Source organism: Megascapheus bottae, chromosome 1 (assembly GCF_031878675.1).
Source record: "Megascapheus bottae isolate mThoBot1 chromosome 1, mThoBot2.hap1, whole genome shotgun sequence".
In the NCBI taxonomy this organism is placed as follows: Eukaryota; Metazoa; Chordata; class Mammalia; order Rodentia; family Geomyidae; genus Megascapheus; species Megascapheus bottae.
In genome coordinates, this window is record NC_143509.1 from 78,667,960 (window position 1) to 78,694,130 (window position 26,171).

A 26,171-nucleotide genomic window follows, 5' to 3' on the forward strand; every position below is an offset into this window, starting at 1 on the left:
GACTGGGTTAAATCTTGATCATATGCCATTAATTTAATAACATCTATAATATTAATTTCCCACTTTATAAAATTTTAAGAAAAATCCAACCAGATGATTGTAAAATTAAAGAAATAAATTTAGAGATTTAGTATAAGCCCCTATATTAACACAATCTAAAATGATAGTAATTAGCATATTCTAATTGAGATAAATGCATGTACAAGGATCATAAGCTCATTTCATTTTGGCCACATGTGTTGTTCTGCAATCAATTTCATAATACATTATCTGAAGTCATTACAGCAACTTTGAAATATTCTTCATTTTCTATGAAAATAAAATAGATGTAGAAAAGGGATGTACTTAAAGTTATACCATGGGAAAACTAGAAATTGGCCCCAGGCCTGGTCTGCCTAACACCAAAACCTGTGCTGTGTTCCCAACCACAAACAGTAGAGGGAAGACAAGAGTAAGTACTCTTGACTATCTCCCTCACACCCACACCCGGTGCCACACCAGGCAAGTTACGGGAATGTGTGGAAACTCAGTGTTCTCATCTCTAAGATTACACTAGATGATCTTCAGAAACCCAGGAAAATAATTTCCCAGAATGAGAGAGGATTCTGAGATCTGTATATTTTTTAAAATGTGGTTTGTTTTCACAAAGTCACTTAGCTAATTGAATCTTTTGCTGTTCTCAGATCATTCTCAACCCAGTGCAGATGTCAACAAAGAGCAGAATTGCCCTTAGAAAAATCGTCTAGGGTACGTACACCATGCGTTTGCTCTCAAATTCTGTACCTACTAGGTCTTAAACATTCTCCAAATGAATGCAATTGGATACTGTAAAGAGAACGACAGTTAAGCTATCTAGAATAGTGCTTCAGAAACTGTCAAACTAAAATTTCTCCAAGAAATTACTGGGAATTGCACAACTTGAAAAAAAAGAATGGATGAATATATTGTTTATTTACTTAAATTATCTATTTCATGTATTTTAACAGTGGTTTGTTAATTATTTTTAGTAATGATAAATTATATTCTAGATTTCACTCCTTATTTTTATATTAAATAGGGATAAATAAACTTGATTTAATGGCTCACTCCTTCACAAAGAATATAAGTGTCCTCTGGGATTTAGCTAAATGAAAAGAATTTATGTGTCTTAATGTCTTCGTTATTCTCTGCATACGGGCTTAGAGTCTGTGTATCTGGCCTGTATCAAGACCCTCATAATCACTTGTAGACTATTTCTCCTATTAGTAATTTCTTTTTTGGGATGACTGTGAGCATCCAAAATTCATACCACAAAATGCTTACCATTTATTGTCATAAAGCAAAGACATACATGAAATTTGATGAAGTTTCAGAATAAATTAATTGTATCATACTCTTCAGGTATTGCTTAGGAGAGAAATACTGTAGTCAGTATTTAACACTTAGAGGTGGAACAGCCAAAGAGAAGTCATCAAAAATTATTTTGAATATTATTAATAGATAAAATGAAGTAGAACTTTGAAATAACTTTTACTTCTAACTCTAGACTAAATGAGTAATGCATAAAACTAAAATATGAAAAAAATGAATTTGTATGACTTTCTGATCCCTATGGAACTTTTGTAAGTATAAAAGTTGGGCTTATTTTGTGACATGGTTCTGATTTCATAAGTACTCTCACATTAAACTAGTTTACTGCATTTGAAGTCACAAGAGATCCTATACAATAAAAACATTATGCTGATAGATTATAATACTTAGCTGTGCTTACCACTTATTTGCACTTTCCATCTTTCAAGCACTTTGCAAACTTTAACTAATTAGTCATCATGTCACAGTTACTTCATGGAGGTTGTAGAATCAGAAGGTGGTAGAATTCCCATTTCTGAGATGAAGGAATTAAGTAAAGTGGCTTATATCAATGAAAGGCTTTAGAAAATCTTAACTCTTTGCAGCTCCAAAAAGTTTCACCTCAGTGGCTAGAGCCCAGAGTTAAACATACATTTAGTTTAAAAAATTGTTAAGTAAGTATCAAATCACAATAGAATCTCTCCCACTTTCCAAATGCTATATAGACTGTAGCCATAGTGAAAGATATAATACAAACTTCCTGAAGAACTTTTTGGCATTCTCAGAAAGCTATTCTATGAATTAATTATGCCTAGTGTTTTATATTTCAGCAATATCACATTTTAATAATTTAACATTTTTCTTCAGGTTTTCAGTGTTTTGTTATTAGTCATATTTAATAAACATCAACTATTGAAAAATGTAATAATCATTTAAAAATCACCCTATAAACTAAAAAGTCTAGGTTATTCCCATGACACATGATTATTTCAAATGTTAATAATTCTAAAATACATTCATTAAATATTTAACAAATTCTAAAAGTGTGGTTATTTTAATTTACTGAAGATTTTTTACCTACTATATACTATTGTGGGTCAGACATACAGAAAAAAATGCTAACAGAGTTCCAAAATATTTTACCAAGTAATTGAAGTGTAACATACATACAAAAAGGAATGTCAGCTATGATGTTTTATAAAACACAACTAGACACGCATCAGATAGGAATAGGACACCAAAAACTGTCCTTATAGCCCTTCTCCTTGGTTCTGACCTCCACAGATAAATCTCTGCTATGAATCCTACCACCATTGCTTATTTTGCCTGTTTTTTTGAACTTTATACAAATATGCTTTTGTATTATATGCTATTTTTATAATTATTTCCTCTCAATATTTCTTAGAAGAATCATTCATGGTTTTACATGCAGCAGTGTCTTCATTTGTATTAGCTGATATTACATGAGAGTGTGGCTTACTTACCTGACTTATTGCTAGGTTTTTGTTTTGTTTTTGTTCATTGCCAGTCCTGGGACTTAAATTCTGGGCCTTGCAATAGTCCCTTTTACTCAAGGCTAGCATTCCACCATTTTAGCCCCAGTGGCACTTCCACCTTTTTCTGTGATTAATTGGAAATAAGAGTATGGTGGACTTTCCTGCCTGGGATGGCTCAGAGTATTGATTAGCAAGGGTTGCAGGTGTGAGCCACTGGCCCATGGCTTTCAGTATTTTTTTAAACATAAGGGTTTTTTGTTTTATTTTGTTTTGTTTTTGCCAGTCCTGGGCCTTGAACTCAGGGCCTGCGCACTGTCCTTAGGCTTTCTCAACCACTAGGCCAAACTCCTGGCCAAGTATAAATATATTTTTAAAAAGATGTGCATAATTTATACCAGTATTAGATTTATAGACAGATAATAACTAATTATCGGTAGACATTTATATAGATTATTCCACAGAATATGTCATGGGAATTTTCAGCTTCTCTTAGCCATTCTTTCACATATCAAAGTGAATTTAACAATTGAAACAATTTTAAAATAAAGATAATTTATACTCAAAGTTCCAATCAGTAACAATTCTTTATTATTAAATATGAAAAGAAATTTTGAAAAGGATTCTATGAAAAGGAAGATTCATAGATTCCACACTCTAAATCAATAAATATTTGAGAGAAGAGAAACCAGAAAGTGGAAGAACTTTTTTCTATGAAATGTCAGGAGGTTGTGTTTGTGTTAATGAGAAACATTATCTTACCAAAGATTCCTAGTATCCTCATTTCCATTTATATAGCAAATTGATTAATACTTAACTAATTGGCACATGCAAATGGGGATTAACTAAATTCACTTTTCCTCACTATAATTTAGATCCTTACTTAGATTTAAATCTTTTATTATTTTTGAAGGTAATCATCTTCCTGTTGTTAGAAATAAAATATCAAAGCACTGTGCTAATTATAGCTTATTTGTGCCTCACAAATTAGCTAATTAACATGACTGAAAAGAAAATGTACAATGAGGAAAGTTTAAACTCCTGAATTAGAGTCAAGCCTTTAATATAATAGAATGATGAGACACATGCTATTGTCTTTCATAGGGTCATAGTCTTTGGACTATTACTAGTCAGATGTTAAAATTCACTTGGATAGAACTACTTATCCCAGTGTTTCCATGTAATTATTGCGTCTGTGAAGTTTTAGCAATTTACCTTCTTAGGTAGAGTAGAGGTATGAGGTAGGAAAACAAAGATATGTGTGTCTAGGAAAGCCTAAAGTATATATAATATGTGACTTGTTTGGCATAGAATTCTAAAATGAGTTACGTTAATAGTAGATGTATATTTTGAGGAACACACCTTAATGAATCAGTAATGTTGCTTCATCAGAAATATTGGGGAATATGAATTACCTGTGGCTTTTTGTATATCAAATATTTATTGAGCATCTGCTGTGTGCTAGAGATTCTATAAAAGCAAATCTGAGGAGACTATGATCTAAACAGCATGTCTAAGTATGGGTGCTGAAGCAAATAAGTAAGTAGAAAATAAGCAAGTTTGAGAATTTTACAAAGGACTTGAATGAAAGCACTGAGTGTTGAAATAGCACAAAAATACAAAAAAAAAGATTAAAAGAAAGATATGGTCATGTAGGAAAGTAACAAAGGATACTTCATTCATCTTTTCAAAATAACAGAAGAATCTTGACATAACCAAGGAGCTGAAGGGTCATGGTGAATATAAATTAAACTCAGATCATCCCCTAGGGAATGGTGGTGGCAGACTGAGCTACTGCAATAACTGTGCCCCATGGAGAGAAAGTCTAATTAGGAGCACACTAAAGTTTACAGAGTGAGTTTCAAGGCAGTCCCAGCAAGACCAGAAGCAAAACAAAACAAGAAGCTGAAACTACTAGAAATCTTTATCAAACATCACAGAGGTGGACCAAGAAGTGCTGGTAGGGCTAAGGAGAGGTGCAAGACCTTGGTGGAGACCCATGTAGGAAGTATCTGCAAAAGGAAATCGGGACAAAAAGTAGAAGGATGAAATCAGAAGTTCAGGACTAACACACAACTAGCGTATTCCATCAGCAAAAAAGCAAGTAGCACAGGCCTGGTCCATTCACTGAGCTATAGGTCCAAGATCACATTTTCAGTTAAAGCCAACCTTTCTAAAACTCTAATGAGTGTTCTTTTAGATTTGTATTTATAACAATCAGACATTGGATTGTTTATGTTCCTCCAGCATGTCACAATGTAGGACTAAGACAATGTCTCAGTGTTCTGAACCTTTGGAGTAGATTTTGGGTAGACCACAATCTCCATGAATAAGGTATAACCTCACCTCTAGTCAGAAATTCTAATGTGATCATGCCTCATGCTAGTCACAGTAAACCTTTGTATATGTGAATTTGTTTGCAGGGACATGCTCATCTCTTACCATCTTTTTCTCCTTTTTAATCATTTCCCTCTTTGGAAAGTATATATTCAGCCACCTCTAAACTAATGTCTCACTATTTTTTTATCTTTTCCTTGGACAATATTCCATATTACTGATCTATCTTTTATATCTCTAAAATTTAATGAATTGACTTTATTCCTTCACCATCTCCATAGACAACCCAATAAATTAATCCATGGTCAAACCTACAGTAGTTTAAGTCAGAGAAGATACTGCTAATAGCCTACTGGAAAAAAAAGAAAAACACATGGCTGAACCAAAATGTTGAGGGCTAACTCGGTGCCTTTTACTTGGAAACAAAGCCCTCCAAACCCTTGAAGTTAAGACAGTAAGGATTGCAATGAACTTTTAGATCAAGCTGGCTTCTCAAATTACAGAGTGGTTCTTCAAAGAAAGAAAACAAGAAAAGGGTTAATAGCCATCGTGTGAACACATTTAGAAAAAGAATCGTTACTGGAAAAAGAGCAAAACCTCTTGTCTTTGGCTCAGAGTCCCACAGAGTGGAAAACATTTACTTTGATTTCATACACAGGTCAATGTACCACAGAAGCCAAAATCAGTTCTTAAAAACAACACCCTTAACCACAAGCCACCCAAGAATGAGACACTTTTATGTATACCAACATCTTCCCTCACATTTTCAAGCCATATGGGTCAAAGGGAGAAGGGTACATACCCGCGAAGCAGCTTTTAATGTATATGTGAAGGTGTTTTGACTAGTAAAAGAAAAACAGAAAAAAAAATCAAGGAAAAGAAGGATTTAACTATTGCAAAATTAAATGCATAGAGTTTTCTATCATTGAAATTTGAGAGTTCTATTTTCAAATATTTTTTATTTTTATTATTTTGAAATAGTTATACAAAGGGTTTCAACTCAGTTGTCAGTTTGTACAACGACATCTTGTCAATGTCAGCATTCCATGGAAGAGAGAATTCTGGATGAATAACCCTTATTTTCATTGCTTGCAATTTTAATTTCCATTACATCCTCATGAAGGGAATGTTACTCAAAAAGGATAAAATAACCGCATTATAATAAATCCCAACGTAAAATTTTAATTATCAATTTCTTTTCACAGTTCATAGTGTTCATTTCTTTCAATCCTTGACACCAAAAAACTTTACCTGACTTCCCTAAGCTACTCACACTTTCTACACTACAACCAGCAACAACAGTCCTGCTTCTAGTTGTTATATTCATTACATCACCTCCACCTCATTTAACTCCCACCCAACCTAATGCCTCATAATTTTCAATGTAGTGCCTAGAATATACATAATGAGTGAATGAATGTGTAAATTGATAAAAGAATAAATGAAAAATAAGTGAAGGAATCCCTTAACTTTCACAGGATCAGTTATTTAGATAAAAGCTTCTCTTTGCGGCACCGGGAGTTTGGCCTAGTGGTTAAAGTGCTTGCCTAGCATGCATGAAGACCTGGGTTTGATTCTGCGGTACCACATACATAGAAAAAAGCTGGAAGTAGTGCTGAGGCTCAAGTGGCAGAGTACTAGCCTTGAGAAATGACCAAGGACAGTGCTCAGGAAAAAGCTTCTCTTTGATTTAGGTACAACCTCATAGAAAATAGAAATAAGACATAATAAAAGAGTAAGTAATTAGAGTTTGAAGGGTTTTGCTGCTGCTATTGCTGTACGGAGGAGTTGTTTATTTGTTGGCTATGAGGCTTGAACTCCAGGCCTGGGCACTGTCCCTGAGTACATTTTGCTCAAGGCTAGGTCTCTATTACTTTGAGCCACAGGGCCACTTCCAGCTTTTAAGTGGTTAATTGGAGATAAGAGGTTCTTGAGGACAGTTCTGCCCTGGCTAGTTTTGAACCACAATCCTCAGATCTCAGCTTCCTGAGTAGCTGGGATTACATCAGTACCTGGCTGTGGTTTTTGTTGTTGTTGTTGTCTTTGTTTTACTTTTTATTTTAAGAAATATTGGATATCTCTCTTCATTATCTCTTAGGTACTTTGGAAAGCTCTTTCAGATCCATTTAATTGCTAGTTAATAACCCTGTATGTATAAAAAGTCATGAAATTTTTATTTTCATAAGAATATAATTAAGTCACTTAAAAAATGAAAGCTGAACTATGGCAATAATCAACAATGAGCTATTTTCAAATTGTGAAAATTCATGGGAGAAAGTGATTCTTTTATAAAATACTCAGAATGCCAAAGAAATTTGTAAGACTGGTACATTTAACAAAGCTTCCTTATTTTTTTTGGCAGTTTAACAAATGCTTTTAAGTCAAAAGTATTTAAATTTTAAGTGACACAAATTGCACTTAATAAACTCTACATCATATTAATATAATCCTCTTCAAACTCATGAGCTCACTTATTCTTCACAACTAACCTAGCATAAATGTATCTTAATTCATGCTAACCTACAAGTGAAAAAAAAAGGAAAAATAAAAAGGAACTTGTTTATGCTAATTTAAAGGAGAGTTAAAATTTGAGCTCAATTTGGTTTCATTTCTGAGCTGAAGCTTATATTTCCCTTCATTATGCATAAGCATAAGAATGGAAGTTCCACGAAGGTAGGTTTATTCTGGTACACTGATATATCACAAGGATTCATAGTAAACACACAATAAGTACCTGTTATATGAAAGAATGATAAGCAGTGAAGATTGCCTTAGATAAACATTACATTAATACTCTCAAATAAGATCTTACACTCAATAAATTTGAAATAAGCTATTAACCTGAAATACACACCCAAACACCTACAATTTACCCAAAAAGAATAAATACAAATAACATTTGTAGAACTAGAGATGATCATATTAAATAAGCAACTCTGAAAATTACAAATGGACCATATTTCTCTCATATGAAGAGTCTAGTTCTGAACAGCCATGCTAAAATATCAGATATGGGAGCAGCATGTTGAAAACTACTTTGTCAGCAGTCTTAGCATCTTTTCTTGTCACAAGCTAAATCCCATCTTTTCTGCAGTGCAAAAAGTCAGAGATTATTTGCAGGAAATACATGGAAGGGAAAAAAAAGCTAAGAAATCAACTCCAGCCAATAAAATCTGAATTTAATTATATGAGAAAAAATCAAAACTTGTATAAAACAAAAATAAACGTTAGAACTGGCACATAATAAATGTAGAAAAACTCACTAATGAAAAGATGTTTTTTTTTCAGGCAATAAAACTTAACCAATACTTATGTGGTGGAAAATCTCAACCTACATCTACTTTGCCAGTATTATGGGATAGTTTTAATTATTAAGACTCCAGAGATTTCCTTCATATAAGGAAATATTACTTATAGATATACAATATCAGCTTTCACCTTATACATTATTATGCATCAGAGCAATTTTCATAGACTTTTACTATGGGAGAAAAAAATCTTTCCAAACAAATTACTTTCCAGTTTAGAATATTTTTCTGTACATCAGGGACCAACTCAATAATCATGATTGCTTTGAGGGGTGAAATGCAGGAAATTCTTTCATCTTTCCATTGGCATGTATCCTCTTCTACACCCGTAATATTGCACTTAGCATGGTTGGGTAAGCCCAGGTTGGCTGTCCCTTTTACTCCCACAAACCACAAACATAACTCTATATTATTTAGGAGATGAAGTTCAAGTAAAAAATTCTCAGATTGAGGTCAAAAGCATTAGTAGGTTGGCACAATTACTTGCGGTGAAGTAGAAATGCCCTTTGCAAAATATTATACAGGAAGAAAAGTTCATTTGCATTGTGCTTCAGTTTTAAAACATTCCCTAATAAAACTTAGTTCCTCAATATACCAATAACTCATAGTAATTAAATTCTCTAAATCTAATGAGTTTTTCTACAGCCTATTTCCAAGCAAAGCTAAAAATCATTGACTTACTGTATTATCTCAGAAATTAACCTAAATACCTTTGTAGGACTTGACATTGATTTTGGTCATGAGCCAATATTGAGATCAAATTATTTCCAGAGAAAATATTTTTGTTTTAAAATTAATGTTTACATCTTTTTATGATTGCATAACAACAAACTAAGTTTAATAATAAAATTAGCAGAAATCCATTAAAATAATGTTATATTATCATAGGAAAACCTACCTTACTTTTCATAATGTAATTATTGCACAATGTGATTATTCTAGCACTTTCCAAATAACTAGTAGGAAGTGCTAGTCAACAATAGGTGATGTAGGAAAGAATATAGTAGACTATACTGGACATATTCTTGTAAGCACACTTACGATATTTGCTCAATGACAAAATAACCTAAGAATACATTTCTCAGACCATATTCACAGAAAGGTAGACATGAGTTATATATAATACTTAGTCGTAATATGTTCTAAACGCATTTGTTTTATACATACAGTGAAATTTAACACACGTGAAATTTTTATGTTCATACTCCTGTAATAAACAAAAAAATTATTGCAAATAAATGTCAATTCAAACACAAATAAATGATAACTGACTGGAAGCAATTTGGGTTGTTAATCAGTTTAGTAATTTTAAAGGGCTTTTCCCTCTCCCTAATGGAAATTTATGTTTTTAATAGTTCTAACAGCTTTTTGGAGGTTCTAACAGACATTTAGAGTTCCAAATAAAAGTTTTATAAAATGCATTCTAAAAACATAGACACTCAAGCCAGATGCGGGTGACTTGCACCTGCTACTGGGAGGCTGAGACCTTAGGATCACAATTCAAAGCCAGCCCAGGCAGGAAAGCCCATGCGACTTTTGTCTCCAATTAGCTACCAAAAAAGCTAGAAGTAGAGCTATGTCAACAGGTGGAGTGCCAGCCTTGAGCAAAAACAAAACAAAAAACAAAAAAAAAAACAAAAAACCATAGAGACACTATCGAGGCCCATAGCTCAAGTTCCAGAACTATTATAAACAAAACAAAGATCATCACTCAAATTCAAATGCAATGTTCTAGAATTGGTGGTTAGATATCCTCCTCACTTTATTCTGATGCTTCATTCCCTTTCATCTTTAGCTACATATTTTATTTAATGATAAGCAAATTTCCCTATCGTTCCTGGGAGAATCATTAACTGTTGTTAAATAAATAATGTCCGGTGCAAGTATTAAATCATTTTATCTGCATTCTATTTACCATTTAAGAAGCAGTTTGGTTGCAAATCAGTTATTGCAATTCAAGGTCTATATCCCTGAGATTTGAGATTCTGACATTCCATTTGAGATTCTGTTTGCTCTCTGTCCTTAAGGTCTCAACACTGAACTCTAAGGTGGCCATTGACTTGGCATTTTTTTTGTGTGCTACTTGAATTTCAGCTGCTGAAACAGATTACAAGTACCGTATTATCATCAGAGACCTATGCAACATAAATCATCTGTTTCATATACTTGAAGCAATTCAAAGAAAATTATAGTAGAAACCTCTGCTTTTAGACTATGTGGGCTAACAGATATGTGGAAAACTATGAGAGAACTTTTCTTTTTTTTCATACATAGTTTATTGTAATGAATAGAAGGGTTACATTATATTCACCAAATAGAAGGTGCATTACTTCACAAACATTAATACCCTTTCTCATGTCTTGGTCCCCATTTCCCTCCCCCCACCTCCTCCCCTCATCTTGTTTATGAGAGAACTTTTCTATTGTTCCAAAAGAAATATAACTTGTAACTACTTGATACATTTAAAAAATAAGCATGGGGGAAAAGGTTCTTCAGAGAACAGGGTTGACTCTAAGAGGCTTCCTTCAACAAAGCAAAAAGTGAAGGATTGATGAGAATTGCATTTGCCAAGAAGGACAGAATTAACAATCTGGGAGGACATTAGCAAAGACTTTCTAAATATGAAATCAACATATCTTTCTTCATAGCTCTACAAATTTGCAGAAAACTTGAAGGATCATCAGGTCTCGGAAAATCCTTACTCATCAGGCATCAGAGAGCCAAACATTAAGGCCAGAGCTCCAAAATCCATCTAAGGCTGTTTCTATCTCTCATGCTCTTATTTTTAATAAATCCTCACATTCTATCCTTATCACTAGTGAGGAATGCGCACCTTTAATTCATTGTACAATCACAATGATAAACTTCTAGACTTCTTGGTTTCTTCAGTTTACATAACATTTACTTTGTAATGACCAGAATGTGAAAAAAATATCAATTTGACTTTAGTTTAGGTTTAAACTTATCCTAACATCAGGAAGATACTTGATAGTCACTGTGAGAAGTCATGTCACTTTTGGTAGTCCACTCTCACACTAGCTGAACCCTGAGTTTATGCATCACGCTGCCTTCTGGGCAGAACATCATCAAATTCTGCTCGAAATTGCAACAGAATTTCAAAACATTCCTTCAAGACATATTATCTAAGCCTGGTGTGGTGGATCACACCTGTAATCCTAGCTACTTAGGAGGCTGAGATCTGAGGATCCCAGTTCAAAGGCAGCCAGGCACTAAAGAATGTGAGATATGAGCCTTTGTTGCCTCATGCCATTTGTTAAAGTAAATAAGTAGCTAGTCAACAAACATGCTTAAAGGCTTTGTAGAGTTGGAAAGTATGTGTGAGGCTTTGTATGTTTCGCAGGCACTCAGAACTCAATAAAATGGCACATCACCATATTCAAGGCACTTAATTTAAGGTAGAAGCATTTTAAAGCCTTTCATTTGCAAGCCATAAAAACATTATTTTGAAAAGACCGTTATTAATAGTTATGCTATTTTTAGACATACCCACTCACTTACAAATCAACAAACTAAGTGAAAATTACCATTCAAGTATATTTTACTACCTTTTAATATATTAGTTCATTGTAGTAAACAACTATTACAACTAATTTTCTACAATGATAATCCAGGATAGCAAAGAACTGATAAAACTGAGTCCCCATTGCTAAGTTTTTCTACATTACAAATTGAAAAAAAAATAAAAACAGGTAAAAAAAAACTCTAGCCAATGTACATGTAAATCATAATCAATAGTGATACTGAGACGTATGTAGCAGTAAGAAGCTGCTAACCTTGTGAAATTTAACTTTGCACATTTTTCTATTTATTGTGCTGAATTGTGACCAGAGATCCCTATTAAGATCATTGCATATTCAATGAAAGAAAATTCTATTTGCTTAAACCTAATTTTGAGAAGTGTTTGTGAAAGTACAATGGCATCATATGGCACATTAGTAATGGGTCTGACAAAGTCCACAAGAAATGTCAATGGCAGTCATGTGTGACTAGAGCAGAGAAGAGAGCATATTAATTCGGGGAACTCTGGCTCCACTCCAAGGATTTTTACAATCCCTAGACTATTTTTAAGAAGTTCTCAAAATTGAATCACACATTTAAAATGGAAAAAAAAACAACTCACTGCATCCATCTCAGGTATGAAACTGGAGATAAGGAAATTCAGGCAGCCCTTGGCAGTGTGGTTTGAGCAGATAAAAATGGAAAATGTCCAAACTCTTTTGACTGTAGAAAAGTCTCACCATTTGCATTTTGTTTCATTTCATTCTTCGGGCAGTGTATTAATGCACAGGAGATTAGTGTTATAATTTTCATTAATATTGAATGCTCTAGATTCCAGTTGAACACAGAATGTATTACTGAAACCCTGATTTCTAATTTCTAATGGTTGAGAAAGCAGGTGATTATATCCTTCTTGGAAACATTTTTAAATGACCTTCTATTAAGTTACAAAGAAAAAAATACGTAATTTAGAATAAGAATGAAAATCAGGCTGTTTCTATCTATATGAAATGAAAAGATAGGTAAAAAATGAAACAATTAAATTATCTAGATTATTTAGACAAATAGATGTTGATTTACTAATACTGAAGCAAATGCAGTAGTGGCATGTGTAGAGCTTAGAGAAGAATTACTGGAATGCATTGAATGTCAGGCAAGTAAGATTTGATTCTGCAAATTCTTAAAATTCTGTGTGTATTTTATAAAACATTTCTCAAGTATATGGCACTTTTTTGGAAGAAACTGAGAATACTGCTCCTACTTAGTGACTTAGGATCATTTTATAGATTTTATATATCTTTGTCTTCTGACAGTATTTTAAGCTACATACTTAGAGTGATCTAATTCTCCCATATCATTTAATGTGGTCAAGTTACATGTAAAGAATTCCTCAAGCAAATGTGATAATACTTGCCAGAACTTAGTATTTTGCTGGCCTGAAGTTTTTCTTTCTCATATATGGCCCATTTTGTTTATTCTTAGGTATTTATTGTACCGGCCACTATTGCTGCCAATTTCAACTGCCATTTCACATGTCTTTCAGTTTTTTCCTTTTTCTTCTACCTATCATATTTTGAGGGTTTTTTTTATATCTTCCACTTTTCTGAAAAAAAATCCTCCTATAACTATACTTTTCTCTACCATACTCTAATACTAAGAAGAATATCACACATGTATACTGGTTATTTTTCCTCCCTTAATTTTTGCACTGATGGGGTGGAACTCAATTTTTGTAGATGTTCTTACCCAGTACTTTCTTTTTAAATTATTATTTCTTTTTTTAATTATTGAAGACATTGATAATGTGAAATACCTAAGGGATTCTGTGTAAGGCCACTAATTCTTACCTTTTATAATAATGTAAATGTGTACTTTCCTCAAAGGGTTTTAAAGCATTTCCAGGCTCTTTCCCTAGACAATAACTGTCTTCTCATTTTTTTGTTTCCATGACGATATCCTGCATAGTAATTTCATATTTAAAATTTTAAAGAAAAATTATTTTAACTATATTGCTGTGTCAAAAGTGTCCTTAAAAAAGATGTGCATGGGGGCCGGGAGTTTGGCCTAGTGGTTAAAGTGCTTGCCTAGCATGCATGAAGACCCGGGTTCGATTCCTCGGTACCACATACATAGAAAAAAGCCGGAAGTGGTGCTGAGGCTCAAGTGGTAGAGCTCTAGCCTTGAGAAAGTTCAAGGACAGTGCTCAGGCCCTGAGCTCAAGCCCAGGACTGGCAAAAAAAAAAAAAAAAAAAAAAAAAAAAAAAAGATGTGCATGAAGGCAAGCAAGAATAATTCAGAAACACCATTTCAGTTAATCAGAGTTTATTTTCTAGCAGTTACATTCTCTCAGCTTTCCCAGGTAATTTCAAAGCAGAAAATGATCTAAACCTAAGATCAACATTTTAAGAAATGTCCAAATGAAGTTGTTTTCATGGAGGTAGTGTCTGCTTAAGAGGTTATCCTTCAATGACTTACACTTTTCTGAATGCTTTTGAAAAGAATTGAATTCCCCTAAAAGAAAATACACTTAAGCTCGTATTATTGAAGGTAAATAGTTTTCTATCAAGAAAAGGTGGATATTTTTTGGGCCAGTCCTGAGGCTGTTGGGCCCGGGTACTCTCTTTGATCTTTCTTAAGGCTAGAGCTCTGCAACTTGAGCTACAGCACTTCTGGCTTTTTCTATGTATGTGGTACCCAGGAATGCGCTTCATGCATGCTAGGCAAGAGCTCTATCACTAAGCCACACTCCTCACCCCGGAGGTAGATAGATATTTTTGATGGCTAGTTTCATTTCAATGACATTATGGAATTTAATCCTCTTTGTTCATTTAGAAGAATCTTTACAGCTGGTGTTCACTTACTAGCCTGGTATTCTCCTTCATCTTCACCTCTATCTTTGTGGCAAGTATTATTAAAGTTACAATCATTCTTCCTTGTCATCTTTATTGTCTTCTGATTTCTTCTGCAGTCTAACCCCATTCTTCATTATCGTTCTCCTACTCCAAGCGCCCTATGCTACCCTCAATCAAGGCCAGAGTGAAAACACTATTACCAGCTTTTGTATCTGGGATACCATCCTAAACCTTTACTGGGAAATTGTTTCATTTCACAGAATCATCAACATTCAAAACAGAGACGATTCCAGGAGGATTCACAAGTACTTTAGGCCAACACTCAGTTTCCTTAAAGAAAAAGGCAGACTATCATTCATATACATTTCTATCTCTACTACTGTGAAATGTAGTAGAAAAAATAAGCAATTCATTTGAACACAAAGTTAAAACTTATCTGTATCTTTTTTGCATTTGCAATATAGCATTAATTTATTAAATGAACATCACAAACATATAGTAAATATTTTAATCAATAGATATATGTACGTTAATTCTGAGTATATAATGTGTGTTTTTGTAAGTATATATGTTTAACTTTTTTCCTTTTTTCATTGTAATTAATAGAGGGGTTACAGTTATATTTGCCAGACAGAAAGTGCATTACTTCTCATGTTTTTGTCCCCATTTTCCTCCCTCCACCCCTCTCCTCAACTTGTTTTCCCCCTACCCTTTTTCCTATTTTAAATAAACAAATAAAAGTATATACAATATGCCAGATAACAAAGTCAGATACTGTAACAATATGAGATTAACCAAAGGTCAACAATAGAGATGAGATATAACACAGTACATTAAGAACAACAATCACACTATATAAAATTCTTGTTTCCATATCCTGGAGATCCTTTCATTTAGCCTCATCATGTATGGCCTTATGTATCTAGGTTTTGCACTACTGTAATTCTCTGCTAGGAGAGACCTAGATGTGTACAAATTATTACCAGTGAGGGAAACCATTGAGCCTATGTTCCTTTGGGTCTGACTTACTTCACTTAATATGATTTTTCCAAGTCTTTCCATTTCCTTACAGAAAATATGGAACGCTTCACCAATTTGTGTGTCATCCTTGAGCAGGGGCCATGCTAAACTTCTCTGTATCATTTCCAATTTTAGTATATGTGCTGCTGAAGCAAGCACTCTGTAAGGATCTTACAAGAATAAACAACAGACACCCAAAAAAGGGGATAGAGAGAATCGAATTAGAGGGAGAGAGGTACATGGGAAATATGATTCATGAGATGACTTTACCGCTTAGTGGGAATACATTCCATTTTCAATGGAATCATTTATATGTTAATAAGGTATCAGAACAGTGATGTAGCTACCAAATGGAATTAATCATATGTTTTCTATTTAATCCAAAGACACGATGGGACATGCAAATTTTCAAATGTAGTATTAATTGAAGCAAAAGTAATCTGACCTTGGGGAAGTGGTCAACCAGAAATTAATCCTTATATGTCCTAAAACTCCTTTGTTTGGAAATAATATAACCATCAGAGAAAAGACAGAGACTTGATTTTACCACATTTTTATGGATTAAAATATGAACATTTCTAGGGATACACAGAGAAAATTTTTATTGCTAAAAAATGAACCTGAAATTTGTATAAAAAAGAAAAGTGAGACTATGGTGCTCTACTAATAATTATATAAATGAGGCTAATATGAGTAGTGCAATAGTCGAAATCAACAATATTAATGAAGATTGGAAATCAGATAAAATGATTTAATCTAAGTCTGGCCTGATTTCTTATACCTGTAATTCTAGGAACTCCAGAAAAGTGATCAGGGAGGATTACAGATCAAAACAAGCCTTTGTGGAAAGTTAATAAGATCCTATCTCAATCGATTAAGAGCTAGGCACAATAGCTCATGCCTGTTTACCCAGCTATGTGAGAAGCATAAGTAGGAGGAATGTGGTACAAGCTGGCCAAAATAAAAAAGAGAGGGAGAGAGAGATGAGAGCACGACAAAAGTGGGAGAGCACCTATCTAGCAAATACGGAGTTTCTGAATTCAAACCACACTACTGCCACACACATAAACATACACAAAGATTTACTCGTATGTATATAAGCAGTAATTTGAAAAATGAAAGAAGGTTAATGTATATAATTCATCAAAAATATATCCAGATGATATTAAGCTCAAGATTAAGGTCAAGCATATATTAAATTGAGTGTGAAGATACTTGGTAAGTGGGTGATTAAATGATTGATAACATTATTAATTGATTGGATATAAGAGTCTCATGGATTTTCTTGCCCAGGATTGTTGGGGGCCGAGTAATGCCATGTCTAATAACTTTCTGCTGAGACCTGTAGTAGGGGTAAACATGTGGACCTCTTTGTCTTGCCCACCTGCTGTGCTGACAGACTATGGCACCAAATATAAGGAGGAGGGATTTGGGGAATAGAGAGAGAGATTTTCCTGCCTTGATGAAGCTGCGTGGCATCTCTGTTCGTGCCCTGGGGTGAGAAGGCTGAATACGGGAGGACAGGGGGCTCTCTCCTCTTGAGGCTTGTCCTGGTTGGGCATGTTTTTCCCCATCCCTCCTACTAGTCGAGAGGGACTGGGGACAAAGGACCCCAACAAGGTTGGCTTTTCATGTCAATCCTCAGATCTCAGCCTACTGAGTAATTAGGATTAAAAGTGTGAGCTACTGGTGAACAGCTTTGAGAAATGAATTCTTAATCCAACAGCCGCTCTGTTTCTTCTTGACAAGTACTATAACTCACCAACAAGATGCAAGCATTGATCCCTTTGTCTCTATGGCTCTTCTGGATATAATATAGTAGATGAAAAACTAGTCCAAATTCATATGTCTTGAGAAAGAGGTAGTTTTATTATAACCTCATTGTCTTCAAAATGATTTATCACAACTGACACAGTAAGCCCTTTATTTAAGAAATAATGCCTGAAAGATGATTGCATCCTCAACATCTAAAAAGAGTTGAACTCACAAAGGATTATTTGATATGTGTAGTGGTGTCTCAGTTTCCTCAAGAATCAGTGCCAAACAATATTATTAAGATGAATTAATCTATTACTCTAAAAAATATATTAACAATAGCTAGATGTATAGTTAACATTTAAAATGTCATGTCAAGCATGAGGCAAATGAAATAAGCATAGATGAAGTGCTCAGGGTTAGAGGAAGACAGTGGTACATTGGACAGGAGGAGGCAGCTGAATAATAATGCATTTTTAGAATCTAAATTGAACTGTATCTCTGTGACAGTTATTTAGGAAATTCCAAGTTTTTCATGGTCTCCTTAAGTATGGGGTCTGGCAATAAAAAAAAATAATCTGGCATTTATCTCATGGAATTCAGGCAACCACAGAAGCCCAAATAAATCTGATTTCCATAGTTCCTGTGATTTTAATAGCCATTTGCAACATGGAAATTGTGTGTTTGCTATTAAATTAAGACTATAAATATCCTGTAATCTGTACACTACAAATACGAAATAATTCTGGAATGACCATTTAACCTCAGTTGTTGCCAACATAATCCTCACTAACACAATTCCCACTATACTGAGGAATTAAAATATCCACATATTCAAGATCAAATAGGACAAAGGTGGTTATATTTATGCCCTTCCTCATAGAGCTCTCTATCCTCTATACTTTATTTTTGGCAGTCCTGGGGCTTGAACTCAGGGCCTGAACATTGTCCTTGGGCTTTCCTCAAGAATAGCTCTCTAACACATGAAACGCAGCACTACTTCCAGCTTTTCTATATATGTGGTACCAAGGAATTGAACCCAGGTCTTTCTGCATGCTAGGCAAGCACTCTACCACTAAGCCAAACTCCAGCCCCTATCCTCTATACTTTTTAAGAATAAAAAAAAATGTCTACTTTCGGAATGTTACTTTCATTAAAACCTTTAGATTTCTAAAGGACAAGAAACAAGTTCTTGCTGGGCACAATGGCTCACGTCTGTAATCCTAGCTATTCAGGAGGCTGAGATCTGAGGATCAAGGTTCAGAGCCAGCCAGGGCACAAAAGGACTGTTATCTCCAATTAACCTCTAGAAAACAGGAAGTGGGGATTGGCTTAAGGGTAAGATTAGGGTGCAGTCTTGAGTTGAAGAGCTCAGGGACAATGCTCAGGCCAAGTTCAAGCCACCTGACCCACAAAAAAAAAAAAAAAAAAAAAAAAAAAAGGTCCTAAATGAGAAATTGAGCAATCAGAAAATCCTGTATCATGGAAAGTCCTAGAACTTTCTTGTTACTCAATACTATTTGAACTTTGCCCACCAAATTCTTTATATATGGGACAAACATCTACTTGCTTTGTTATCAAGTATTATTCCTAGAGAAGAAACAATACTTCCTATGTTCTTACAATGTCCTTGAAGTAGAAATATAAGATAAAATAAGAAACTCTGCCCCTATTTATGAATGTGAAAGCTCACAAAAAGTTCTATACAGATAACAAAATTCATGTGTAGAAAATTTAGTCATTGATGCTACACAAAAAGGAGATTCAACTCTTGTAATAAAGGGTGTTATATTCTATTTCTTTTAATAAACTGCCCTCTGCCCCATTCCAATTCAGGAATGCAAATGTTGTTTTTTGAAATTGAGACTATTTCTAAACCTACATAACGAATCTTAATATTTTAATTTGAGAAGAGCCCTTCAATGCTGAATAAGAACCTCAGAGGCAAAATCTACCTTAAGGAAGGATAGAGCAAGAAAATGATTCACAGTTTCCCAAATCTAGAAGCCTGAACTATCTAATGAACATTTAACTAAGAAAATGCAGCCAAGGACTTACAGGCAACACAAGCTATGGCTTTGATAACCTAAGGGATTGTTAGCCTGATCTTTACCTGCCTCCCCCATAATTGTTGAAAAATCAATAATGATGAAGAGCATTTTTATTTTCAAAAATGATAAACAGGATACTGGATATAATGATTTCATCTCCAGATATAAGCTTATATAGAACCTTGTATGCATTTGGCTAAAATCTTTGCTCCAGAGCAAATAGACTCTACACCTGAAATGCCAGTGTGGTGAAATGTGAATTATTAAAAGGTCAAAGAAAGTGTCTAGGACTCCATATAAAGAAAACCTCACTGATACTCTCTTCTCAGGAATTTTACTACTAATAATAAGTTCTATAACTGTGTCAATTTAATTTTTCAAAATTTCTTCCTAACCCCATAGACTTAAACAAACAAGGAAATGTTAGTATTCATGTCCAATTTCATAAAGCTTTGAAATCAGTTTCACTTCTGAGAAAACTCAGAAGTTTTTCATAATCAACAGGATGTTCTCAGTTTTATACCAGACTATATACTTGGAAGAAATGGCACTATGGATCCTAATAAGTGATAGGCAGGGATCCTGACAGACCTATCCCTCAAAATGAACAAATACTAAGTGAGATCAAGTATTCTGGCAAAGTTTCTGGTGCTAATTAGTAACATAAGATCAAAGAAACAGTCTTTCTCAAGTGAGAGTCTATCTCCCCAAATAAAGCATCTAAAAGATATAATATGTGCAGTTCAATAATCATTTATCCAGTTAAAATCCCGTAGAAAAATACACATAATAAAGAATCAACCAAATGTTCTTCTTACTTTGTTCCATTGCTCATAAAGCTATGAAAGACAAAATCAAAGCTTTTTCAACAACAGGCAAAAACAGTAATTTGCTGCCTTCAAATATTTATTTTCATCCACATATCTTGTGCAAGGAAATATTAAAGCAATGAGTCAGTCAGATTTTCATATTTTCTAAAGATTAATTCCTATAGAATGTTCCATATATTGTTTTTAATTCACTATCAAACTACTTTAAAACAGTGATAACTTGGAAACTAACTTTCTTTCTATTCACACACAGTGAAAACTAAAAAAAAAAATCAGTGTATGAAATGTGACTTTACAAGACTGTTTCTGGAAGATGTTATACTTAATTAATTAAGTATTCAAAATAATATGTACAGATAAAGCATGTTCATTGCAAAGTATATTTTCACAAGTTCTTTTGTTATTATTATTATTTTTTGGTACTCATGAGACTTGAACTCAAGACCTGGATCCTTTGAGCTTTCTCAAAGCTAGCGTTTTACTATGTGAGCCACAGCATCACTTCCCACTTTTCCTGTGTATGCGGTACCAAGGAATCAAACCCAGGGCTTAGTGCATGCTGGGCAAGCTGTCTACCTGTAGGCCACACTCTCAGCCCATCCACCAGTTCTTAACTGCTTTCAAAGTCCATTCAAATCACAATTACTGAACGCAAACTTTTTGGTACCTCTACCATCCTAGTTTAAGAGCCCCTAAGGACGTATCCAACATGATGAGAGTTAAGAAACACGTCTGTGTGCTCACAGCCCACTCGATTCTTCCCATTACTACTCTCGCGGTAAGCTTAACCTTCTCATGAAAGGTTAAATTTCTCAGTTCCTTTTTGTTCTCTAAGTTGAAGTTGAGGAAGAGAGAAGATTGTTTTGTTATTGTTGTTCGGTTTTGTTTTTCAATTTCACAGCTCAATTGGAGCAACTGGGAATTTTCAAAGGGATCTATCCACAGAGAGAAGAGTTCTTGAGACTGTCAAAGGGAATACAATATTGACTTTACTTTTTAGCTAATTGCCATGCTTCTGACCAATTCTCATTACCATTTCTCTCTTTTTTGCCAGTCTTAGGGCTTGAACTCAGGGCCTGAGCACTGTCCTTGGGCTTTATCAAGGCTAGAGCTCTACCACTTGCGCCAAAGCACCATTTTCAGCTTTTTTCTATGTATGTGGTACCAAGGGATCGAACCCAGGTTTTCATGCATGCTAGGCAAACACTCTACCACTAGGCCAAACTCCCGGGCCCCTCATTACCCTTTTTTCCAAAATTCAAACTGATTCACCACCTACTAGACTCTGAAGGAACCCAAACTCTTACAGAAAGGATATTGCATCCAAGGAGCCCTTGAATCTCATGCCCAGTCTCCATAATTTGGTGCCAACCTCTTGCCTTTGATGTGCACACCACTTCCCTTGTATGTACTTCTCTGCCTGCTCCTCTACTGCCCCTAATTTTTTCATTGTACATCACCAGATTTCCACTTTTTCCATTTCATGAGCCACCCACACTCACTGAGTATTTTTATCAATCTCCACCCTTCATTTTAGAGAAGACTGTCCTGTTTTTGCACATCCTCCAAATAACCTTCATACCTCAAGAGGTCTTGTAAAATGTGATGTATTTCCATTACACAGGTTGAAAGCATTTTTAATATTTAGATATATATATATATATATCATCCAGTTAGAAAAGGTCACCCCTATGGGTTCTATTGTTTCATTAGCTATTATCAAATCAAGTCACTTAGTGCACTAACTTTTTTCTCACTGTGTTTTCCCCTTTGCTCTCCTCACTGAGAGAAGGCAGCAGACTCTGTGGTTCTGTTCTTCAGGGAGGTAGACCAAAAAGAAGTAGCTTGAAAGTCTTTCTTATTTTGGTATTTCAAAAGCCAAAACCCAATGGAGGACTTAGAAAGTTTACAAATGTAAACAGAGCAGCTTTGAAGAAACCTGAAGGGAAAGTAATTCAGTTCAGGCTAAGGATATATTCTGAGCAAGGAGGGAAGCCACATCTGAGTTTCTTCAGAATGCTCGAGTCCCAGAAAGAGTACAGCAAGTCCTCACAATCCTAGGAAGCATCCCACGGGAGCAAGGCTCACAGATGGGCACAGGAAGTTTCCCCCAGTGAAACACATGGCATGGAAGACACAAACTGTCATAAGATCAAAGGAGATTTTGCAGGCATGGACCCTGAACTTCTTAACTTTAACTTAAATGAGTTCCTAACTGCATACCAGATTAGACCCCAAGATGGCACTAAATAAACCCTCAGAATTGATTCAGACTTGAATCTTATCTTCAGAAGGTAAGACCTTACCTAAAGCCATGTAATTAATTTTTATTACTGTATTGTCTCTTAGTAAACAAAATTTTGCCTAATGTTTTACATAGTTGAGCTGGTGAAATGTGATTCACACTTTTTAATGACTCTTCTATCTCATTTCCCAAATATATTACTAATATTAGAGATAACCTATTAAATCCTTTGTATCAATGGAATATATTAAGACTTTGGATTTAATTAGTATGCAATGTTGATATATTCTTTATAGTAAGCATAATCAAAACATCAGTTCTTTGAAGTGGAAGCATTAGAAAACATTTATTCTAATCTCTTTCTTCACAGATGAGGAAACTGAAGCCCAGGAGGTTACATTTTCCAGATCCTACATAAAGCTTTATCTTTGTTTTCCTTTATAAGAATACTTTTAATCATTACCAGGATTGATGGTCAAATATTTTCTTCTTGAAGACTGAGACTTACTGACATGTTAGACTACTTAAATGGACAACACACATTTTGAATTGCCCTCTGAAATCCCACACTAGCACTGGAAGCCCTTTCAGAAATGATGACAGAGCTAGGTGTGATGAGGTACCATGTAATCAATACCCCAGAGAGCTGAAAAGATAATTGCAAGTTTGAAGTTGGTCAGGAGAGCAAGTATAAAGTCCTCCTGGATAAGTAGTAATGCCTTAAATGGTGTATTTTACTCAGGTATATCTCTAGGGTAGTAAAAATAGGTTATAAAAGAACCTACACCTTGAGAAAGAAGGTAGGACTATGGTCAGATGGGTGCAAAAGTAAAATCCTGAAGTGGTAAGGAAACCCTTTAGTTAAACACTAGGGATATACACAGTCTCATCCTAATTATAATTTGCTTTATTTTGGTCCTCGTAATGCTTGGTTCTTACCTTCTGTGTTAAGGTTAATTTTTTTCCTCTTTTCTCTGGACTGTTTTAACTAGTTTCATTTCATCGTGGTTTACACTATCTGAAATATTTAACAGAAAAGATTCAAATACCTTAAATTTCGAACTATGTGCTTTTTCTTTCCTTTTCCCACACATTTAGAAGTTTTGAGGTATCTACTAGATCCCTGTAAGACAATCTTTAAAATGAAGTCCCATCTCAAGTCAAGGCCTATAGTAGGATAGCACACTGTGATTTCTTAATCAGGCAAATCCAGCTGACCCTCTGCTAACTATAGGTATGCCCGGCTACTGATGAGTGGGATTACAACCAATCCATTTTTCATTTGTAATCAACTTCATAGCTTTCTGTTAGAAAGAAAATCATGTCTAGCTTTCTTGTTTTATGGATTAGCTGTAAAGCCATTTATGGCAGCCCATCCTCATGGACACCAGAAAGGGGAGCATGTAGAGAAGCACTGTAAAAGGTCCAGCTCTGTGGTGAAGTTCCAGTATATGGACTCATTGACATATGCATCCCCTCTTTAATAAAAATAAAAAGAGTGACAAAAATTGACTTCTCACTCCTTGGTACAAAGCCTATCACAGACAACTTTGCTCCCATCAATAGAATGATCTCCTGCACCATTCTATGTAGCTTTGATCTAGTTCCCAGATCCAGGGCTGTTGGGCAGTTACAGCTATCATTCCAATACTGGTTCATAGAAAAGTTGACTCTCCTTAGTGTTGCACAGTCTATATGATAAGAGCATTATGATAAGTGGGTAGTTTATATTTTGCAGTAATGGCTTCATGATTGTTTTTTGATCATAATAAAAGGTCAAGTTTCCAGTCAAAATCTAAGTCTCAAAGAAGTAATGACACTAAAGAAAGTTAAGTTTATTGTCCTTAATGTACTATGTTATCTCTCATCTCTTTTGCTGTCCCTTGGTTATCTCATATTGTTACAGTATTTCACTTTGTTATCTGATATATTGGATATATGCATATTTGGTCATTTGAAGTCGAATAGGGGAGAGAGGAAAACAAGATGAGGGGTGGGGGTGGGGGGAGGGAAATGGGGACCAAGACATGAGAAAGGGTATCAATGTTTGTGAAGCAATGCACCTTTTATCTGGTGAATATAATGTAACCCTTCCATTAATTACAATAAAAACATACCAAAAAAAGGGAAGTTCAGTTTTTCAATCAAAGCATGGAAAATGAGAGAAAGAAAGTATTGTTAATGATAACTAATGTCACTGATATGGGGTCATTAGTGAAATTTGTAAGCATTGAAGACAGTTTCTGATATCGTCGCCTCACCTCCCACTGCTGGCCCAAGAGATAAAAATGTTGGTGTTTTTTTAATTTTTTTTTGCTAGACAATAAGAAACATGGTTGCACACTTTTGAAACAATATATATTTGCCACTGTTATTCATACAGCCCTGAGCATACCATGTGTTGTTTCAGGATATACAGAAATCAGGGATAAAAGGAGTAAAACATTAAATTGATAAAAGCTAGTGTGTTTTAAAATAGAGATTTCCATTGTTTCTGTTTATGTAATAAAAACTCCTATTTTCAAAAAAACATACCAAGCATGCTTGATGTAAACACATAAGCAAAATTACATAGTCTAATTAACCCACGTCACATGTAAACTCGAATTCATTGTTTATACTCTTGTGTGAAGTCTCAATTTTGTGCTACTGTGGCCGGATGGCTTTACCCTAATCTGTAATTGCATTTAGACAGGAACATGTGCTACAAGTATCATGGTTAAATAAGGTTCTGCTTGAATTAATATTCAATACCTCAAGGTTGGATTGTTATAATAACCTTCTAATTGTCTCCGAACCTTTCCACTACAATAGATCCTCAAACCACTGCCAGACTAATCTAAAACACTGCTTACACTACAGTACACCCATTGAATGGCTCCCCATTGTCTAATAAATAAAGTGAAAGTATTCATCCTGGCATTTGAGGTTCTCCACAATACAGCACCAATCTAACTCTCTAGCTGATATATGAGCTTTCTGCTACAGCTGCACTGGGTTTCCCATTGGTCCCAATATAAACAATGCTGATTTCCTTCCCCATAATCCTGTTTATTCTGTGGTTCTCGAGATATAACCATGCTAGGAAAGGGAAAAAAATCACCTCCTGAGCAAAACTTTCTCCATCTTTTCTTCCCACAATGGCTTTTCCAGTAAATATTCAAAGGAGGATTTCTCAATTTCTGCATTATTTATATTTGGTCCAGGTAAAATTTGTGTGTGGCAACAATCTTGGCTTGTACCCTCTAGATATCAATAAAATTAATCTTCAAGTAGTAATCATCTAACTGTTTCTACACATTATCAAATGTCTACTGGAGAGGGAATTATCTCTACTAGTTCTGCAGCATTATTACAAGATCACTAGACAAATACTTAAATTCCTGGAATTGAAAAAATTAGAGGAAAGGTGAATTAGATCATTTCAAGTAG

General features: G+C 34.6%; 1 long non-coding RNA gene and 1 other non-coding gene across 2 annotated transcripts in view; one reads left to right on the plus strand and one right to left on the minus strand.

The window, feature by feature from the left end:
* The window catches only part of LOC150069512 (uncharacterized), a 63,977-nt gene that overhangs the window by 32,513 nt on the left and 5,293 nt on the right, over window positions 1–26,171 (plus strand). The window contains exon 2 of the long non-coding RNA XR_016535527.1: window positions 684–747. This is a non-coding gene — a long non-coding RNA (uncharacterized LOC150069512). The remainder of the gene's footprint in view (window positions 1–683; window positions 748–26,171) is intronic.
* Window positions 15,910–16,017, minus strand: LOC150069513 (U6 spliceosomal RNA). The gene has a single exon (XR_016538389.1). It is a non-coding gene; the product is annotated as a U6 spliceosomal RNA (small nuclear RNA).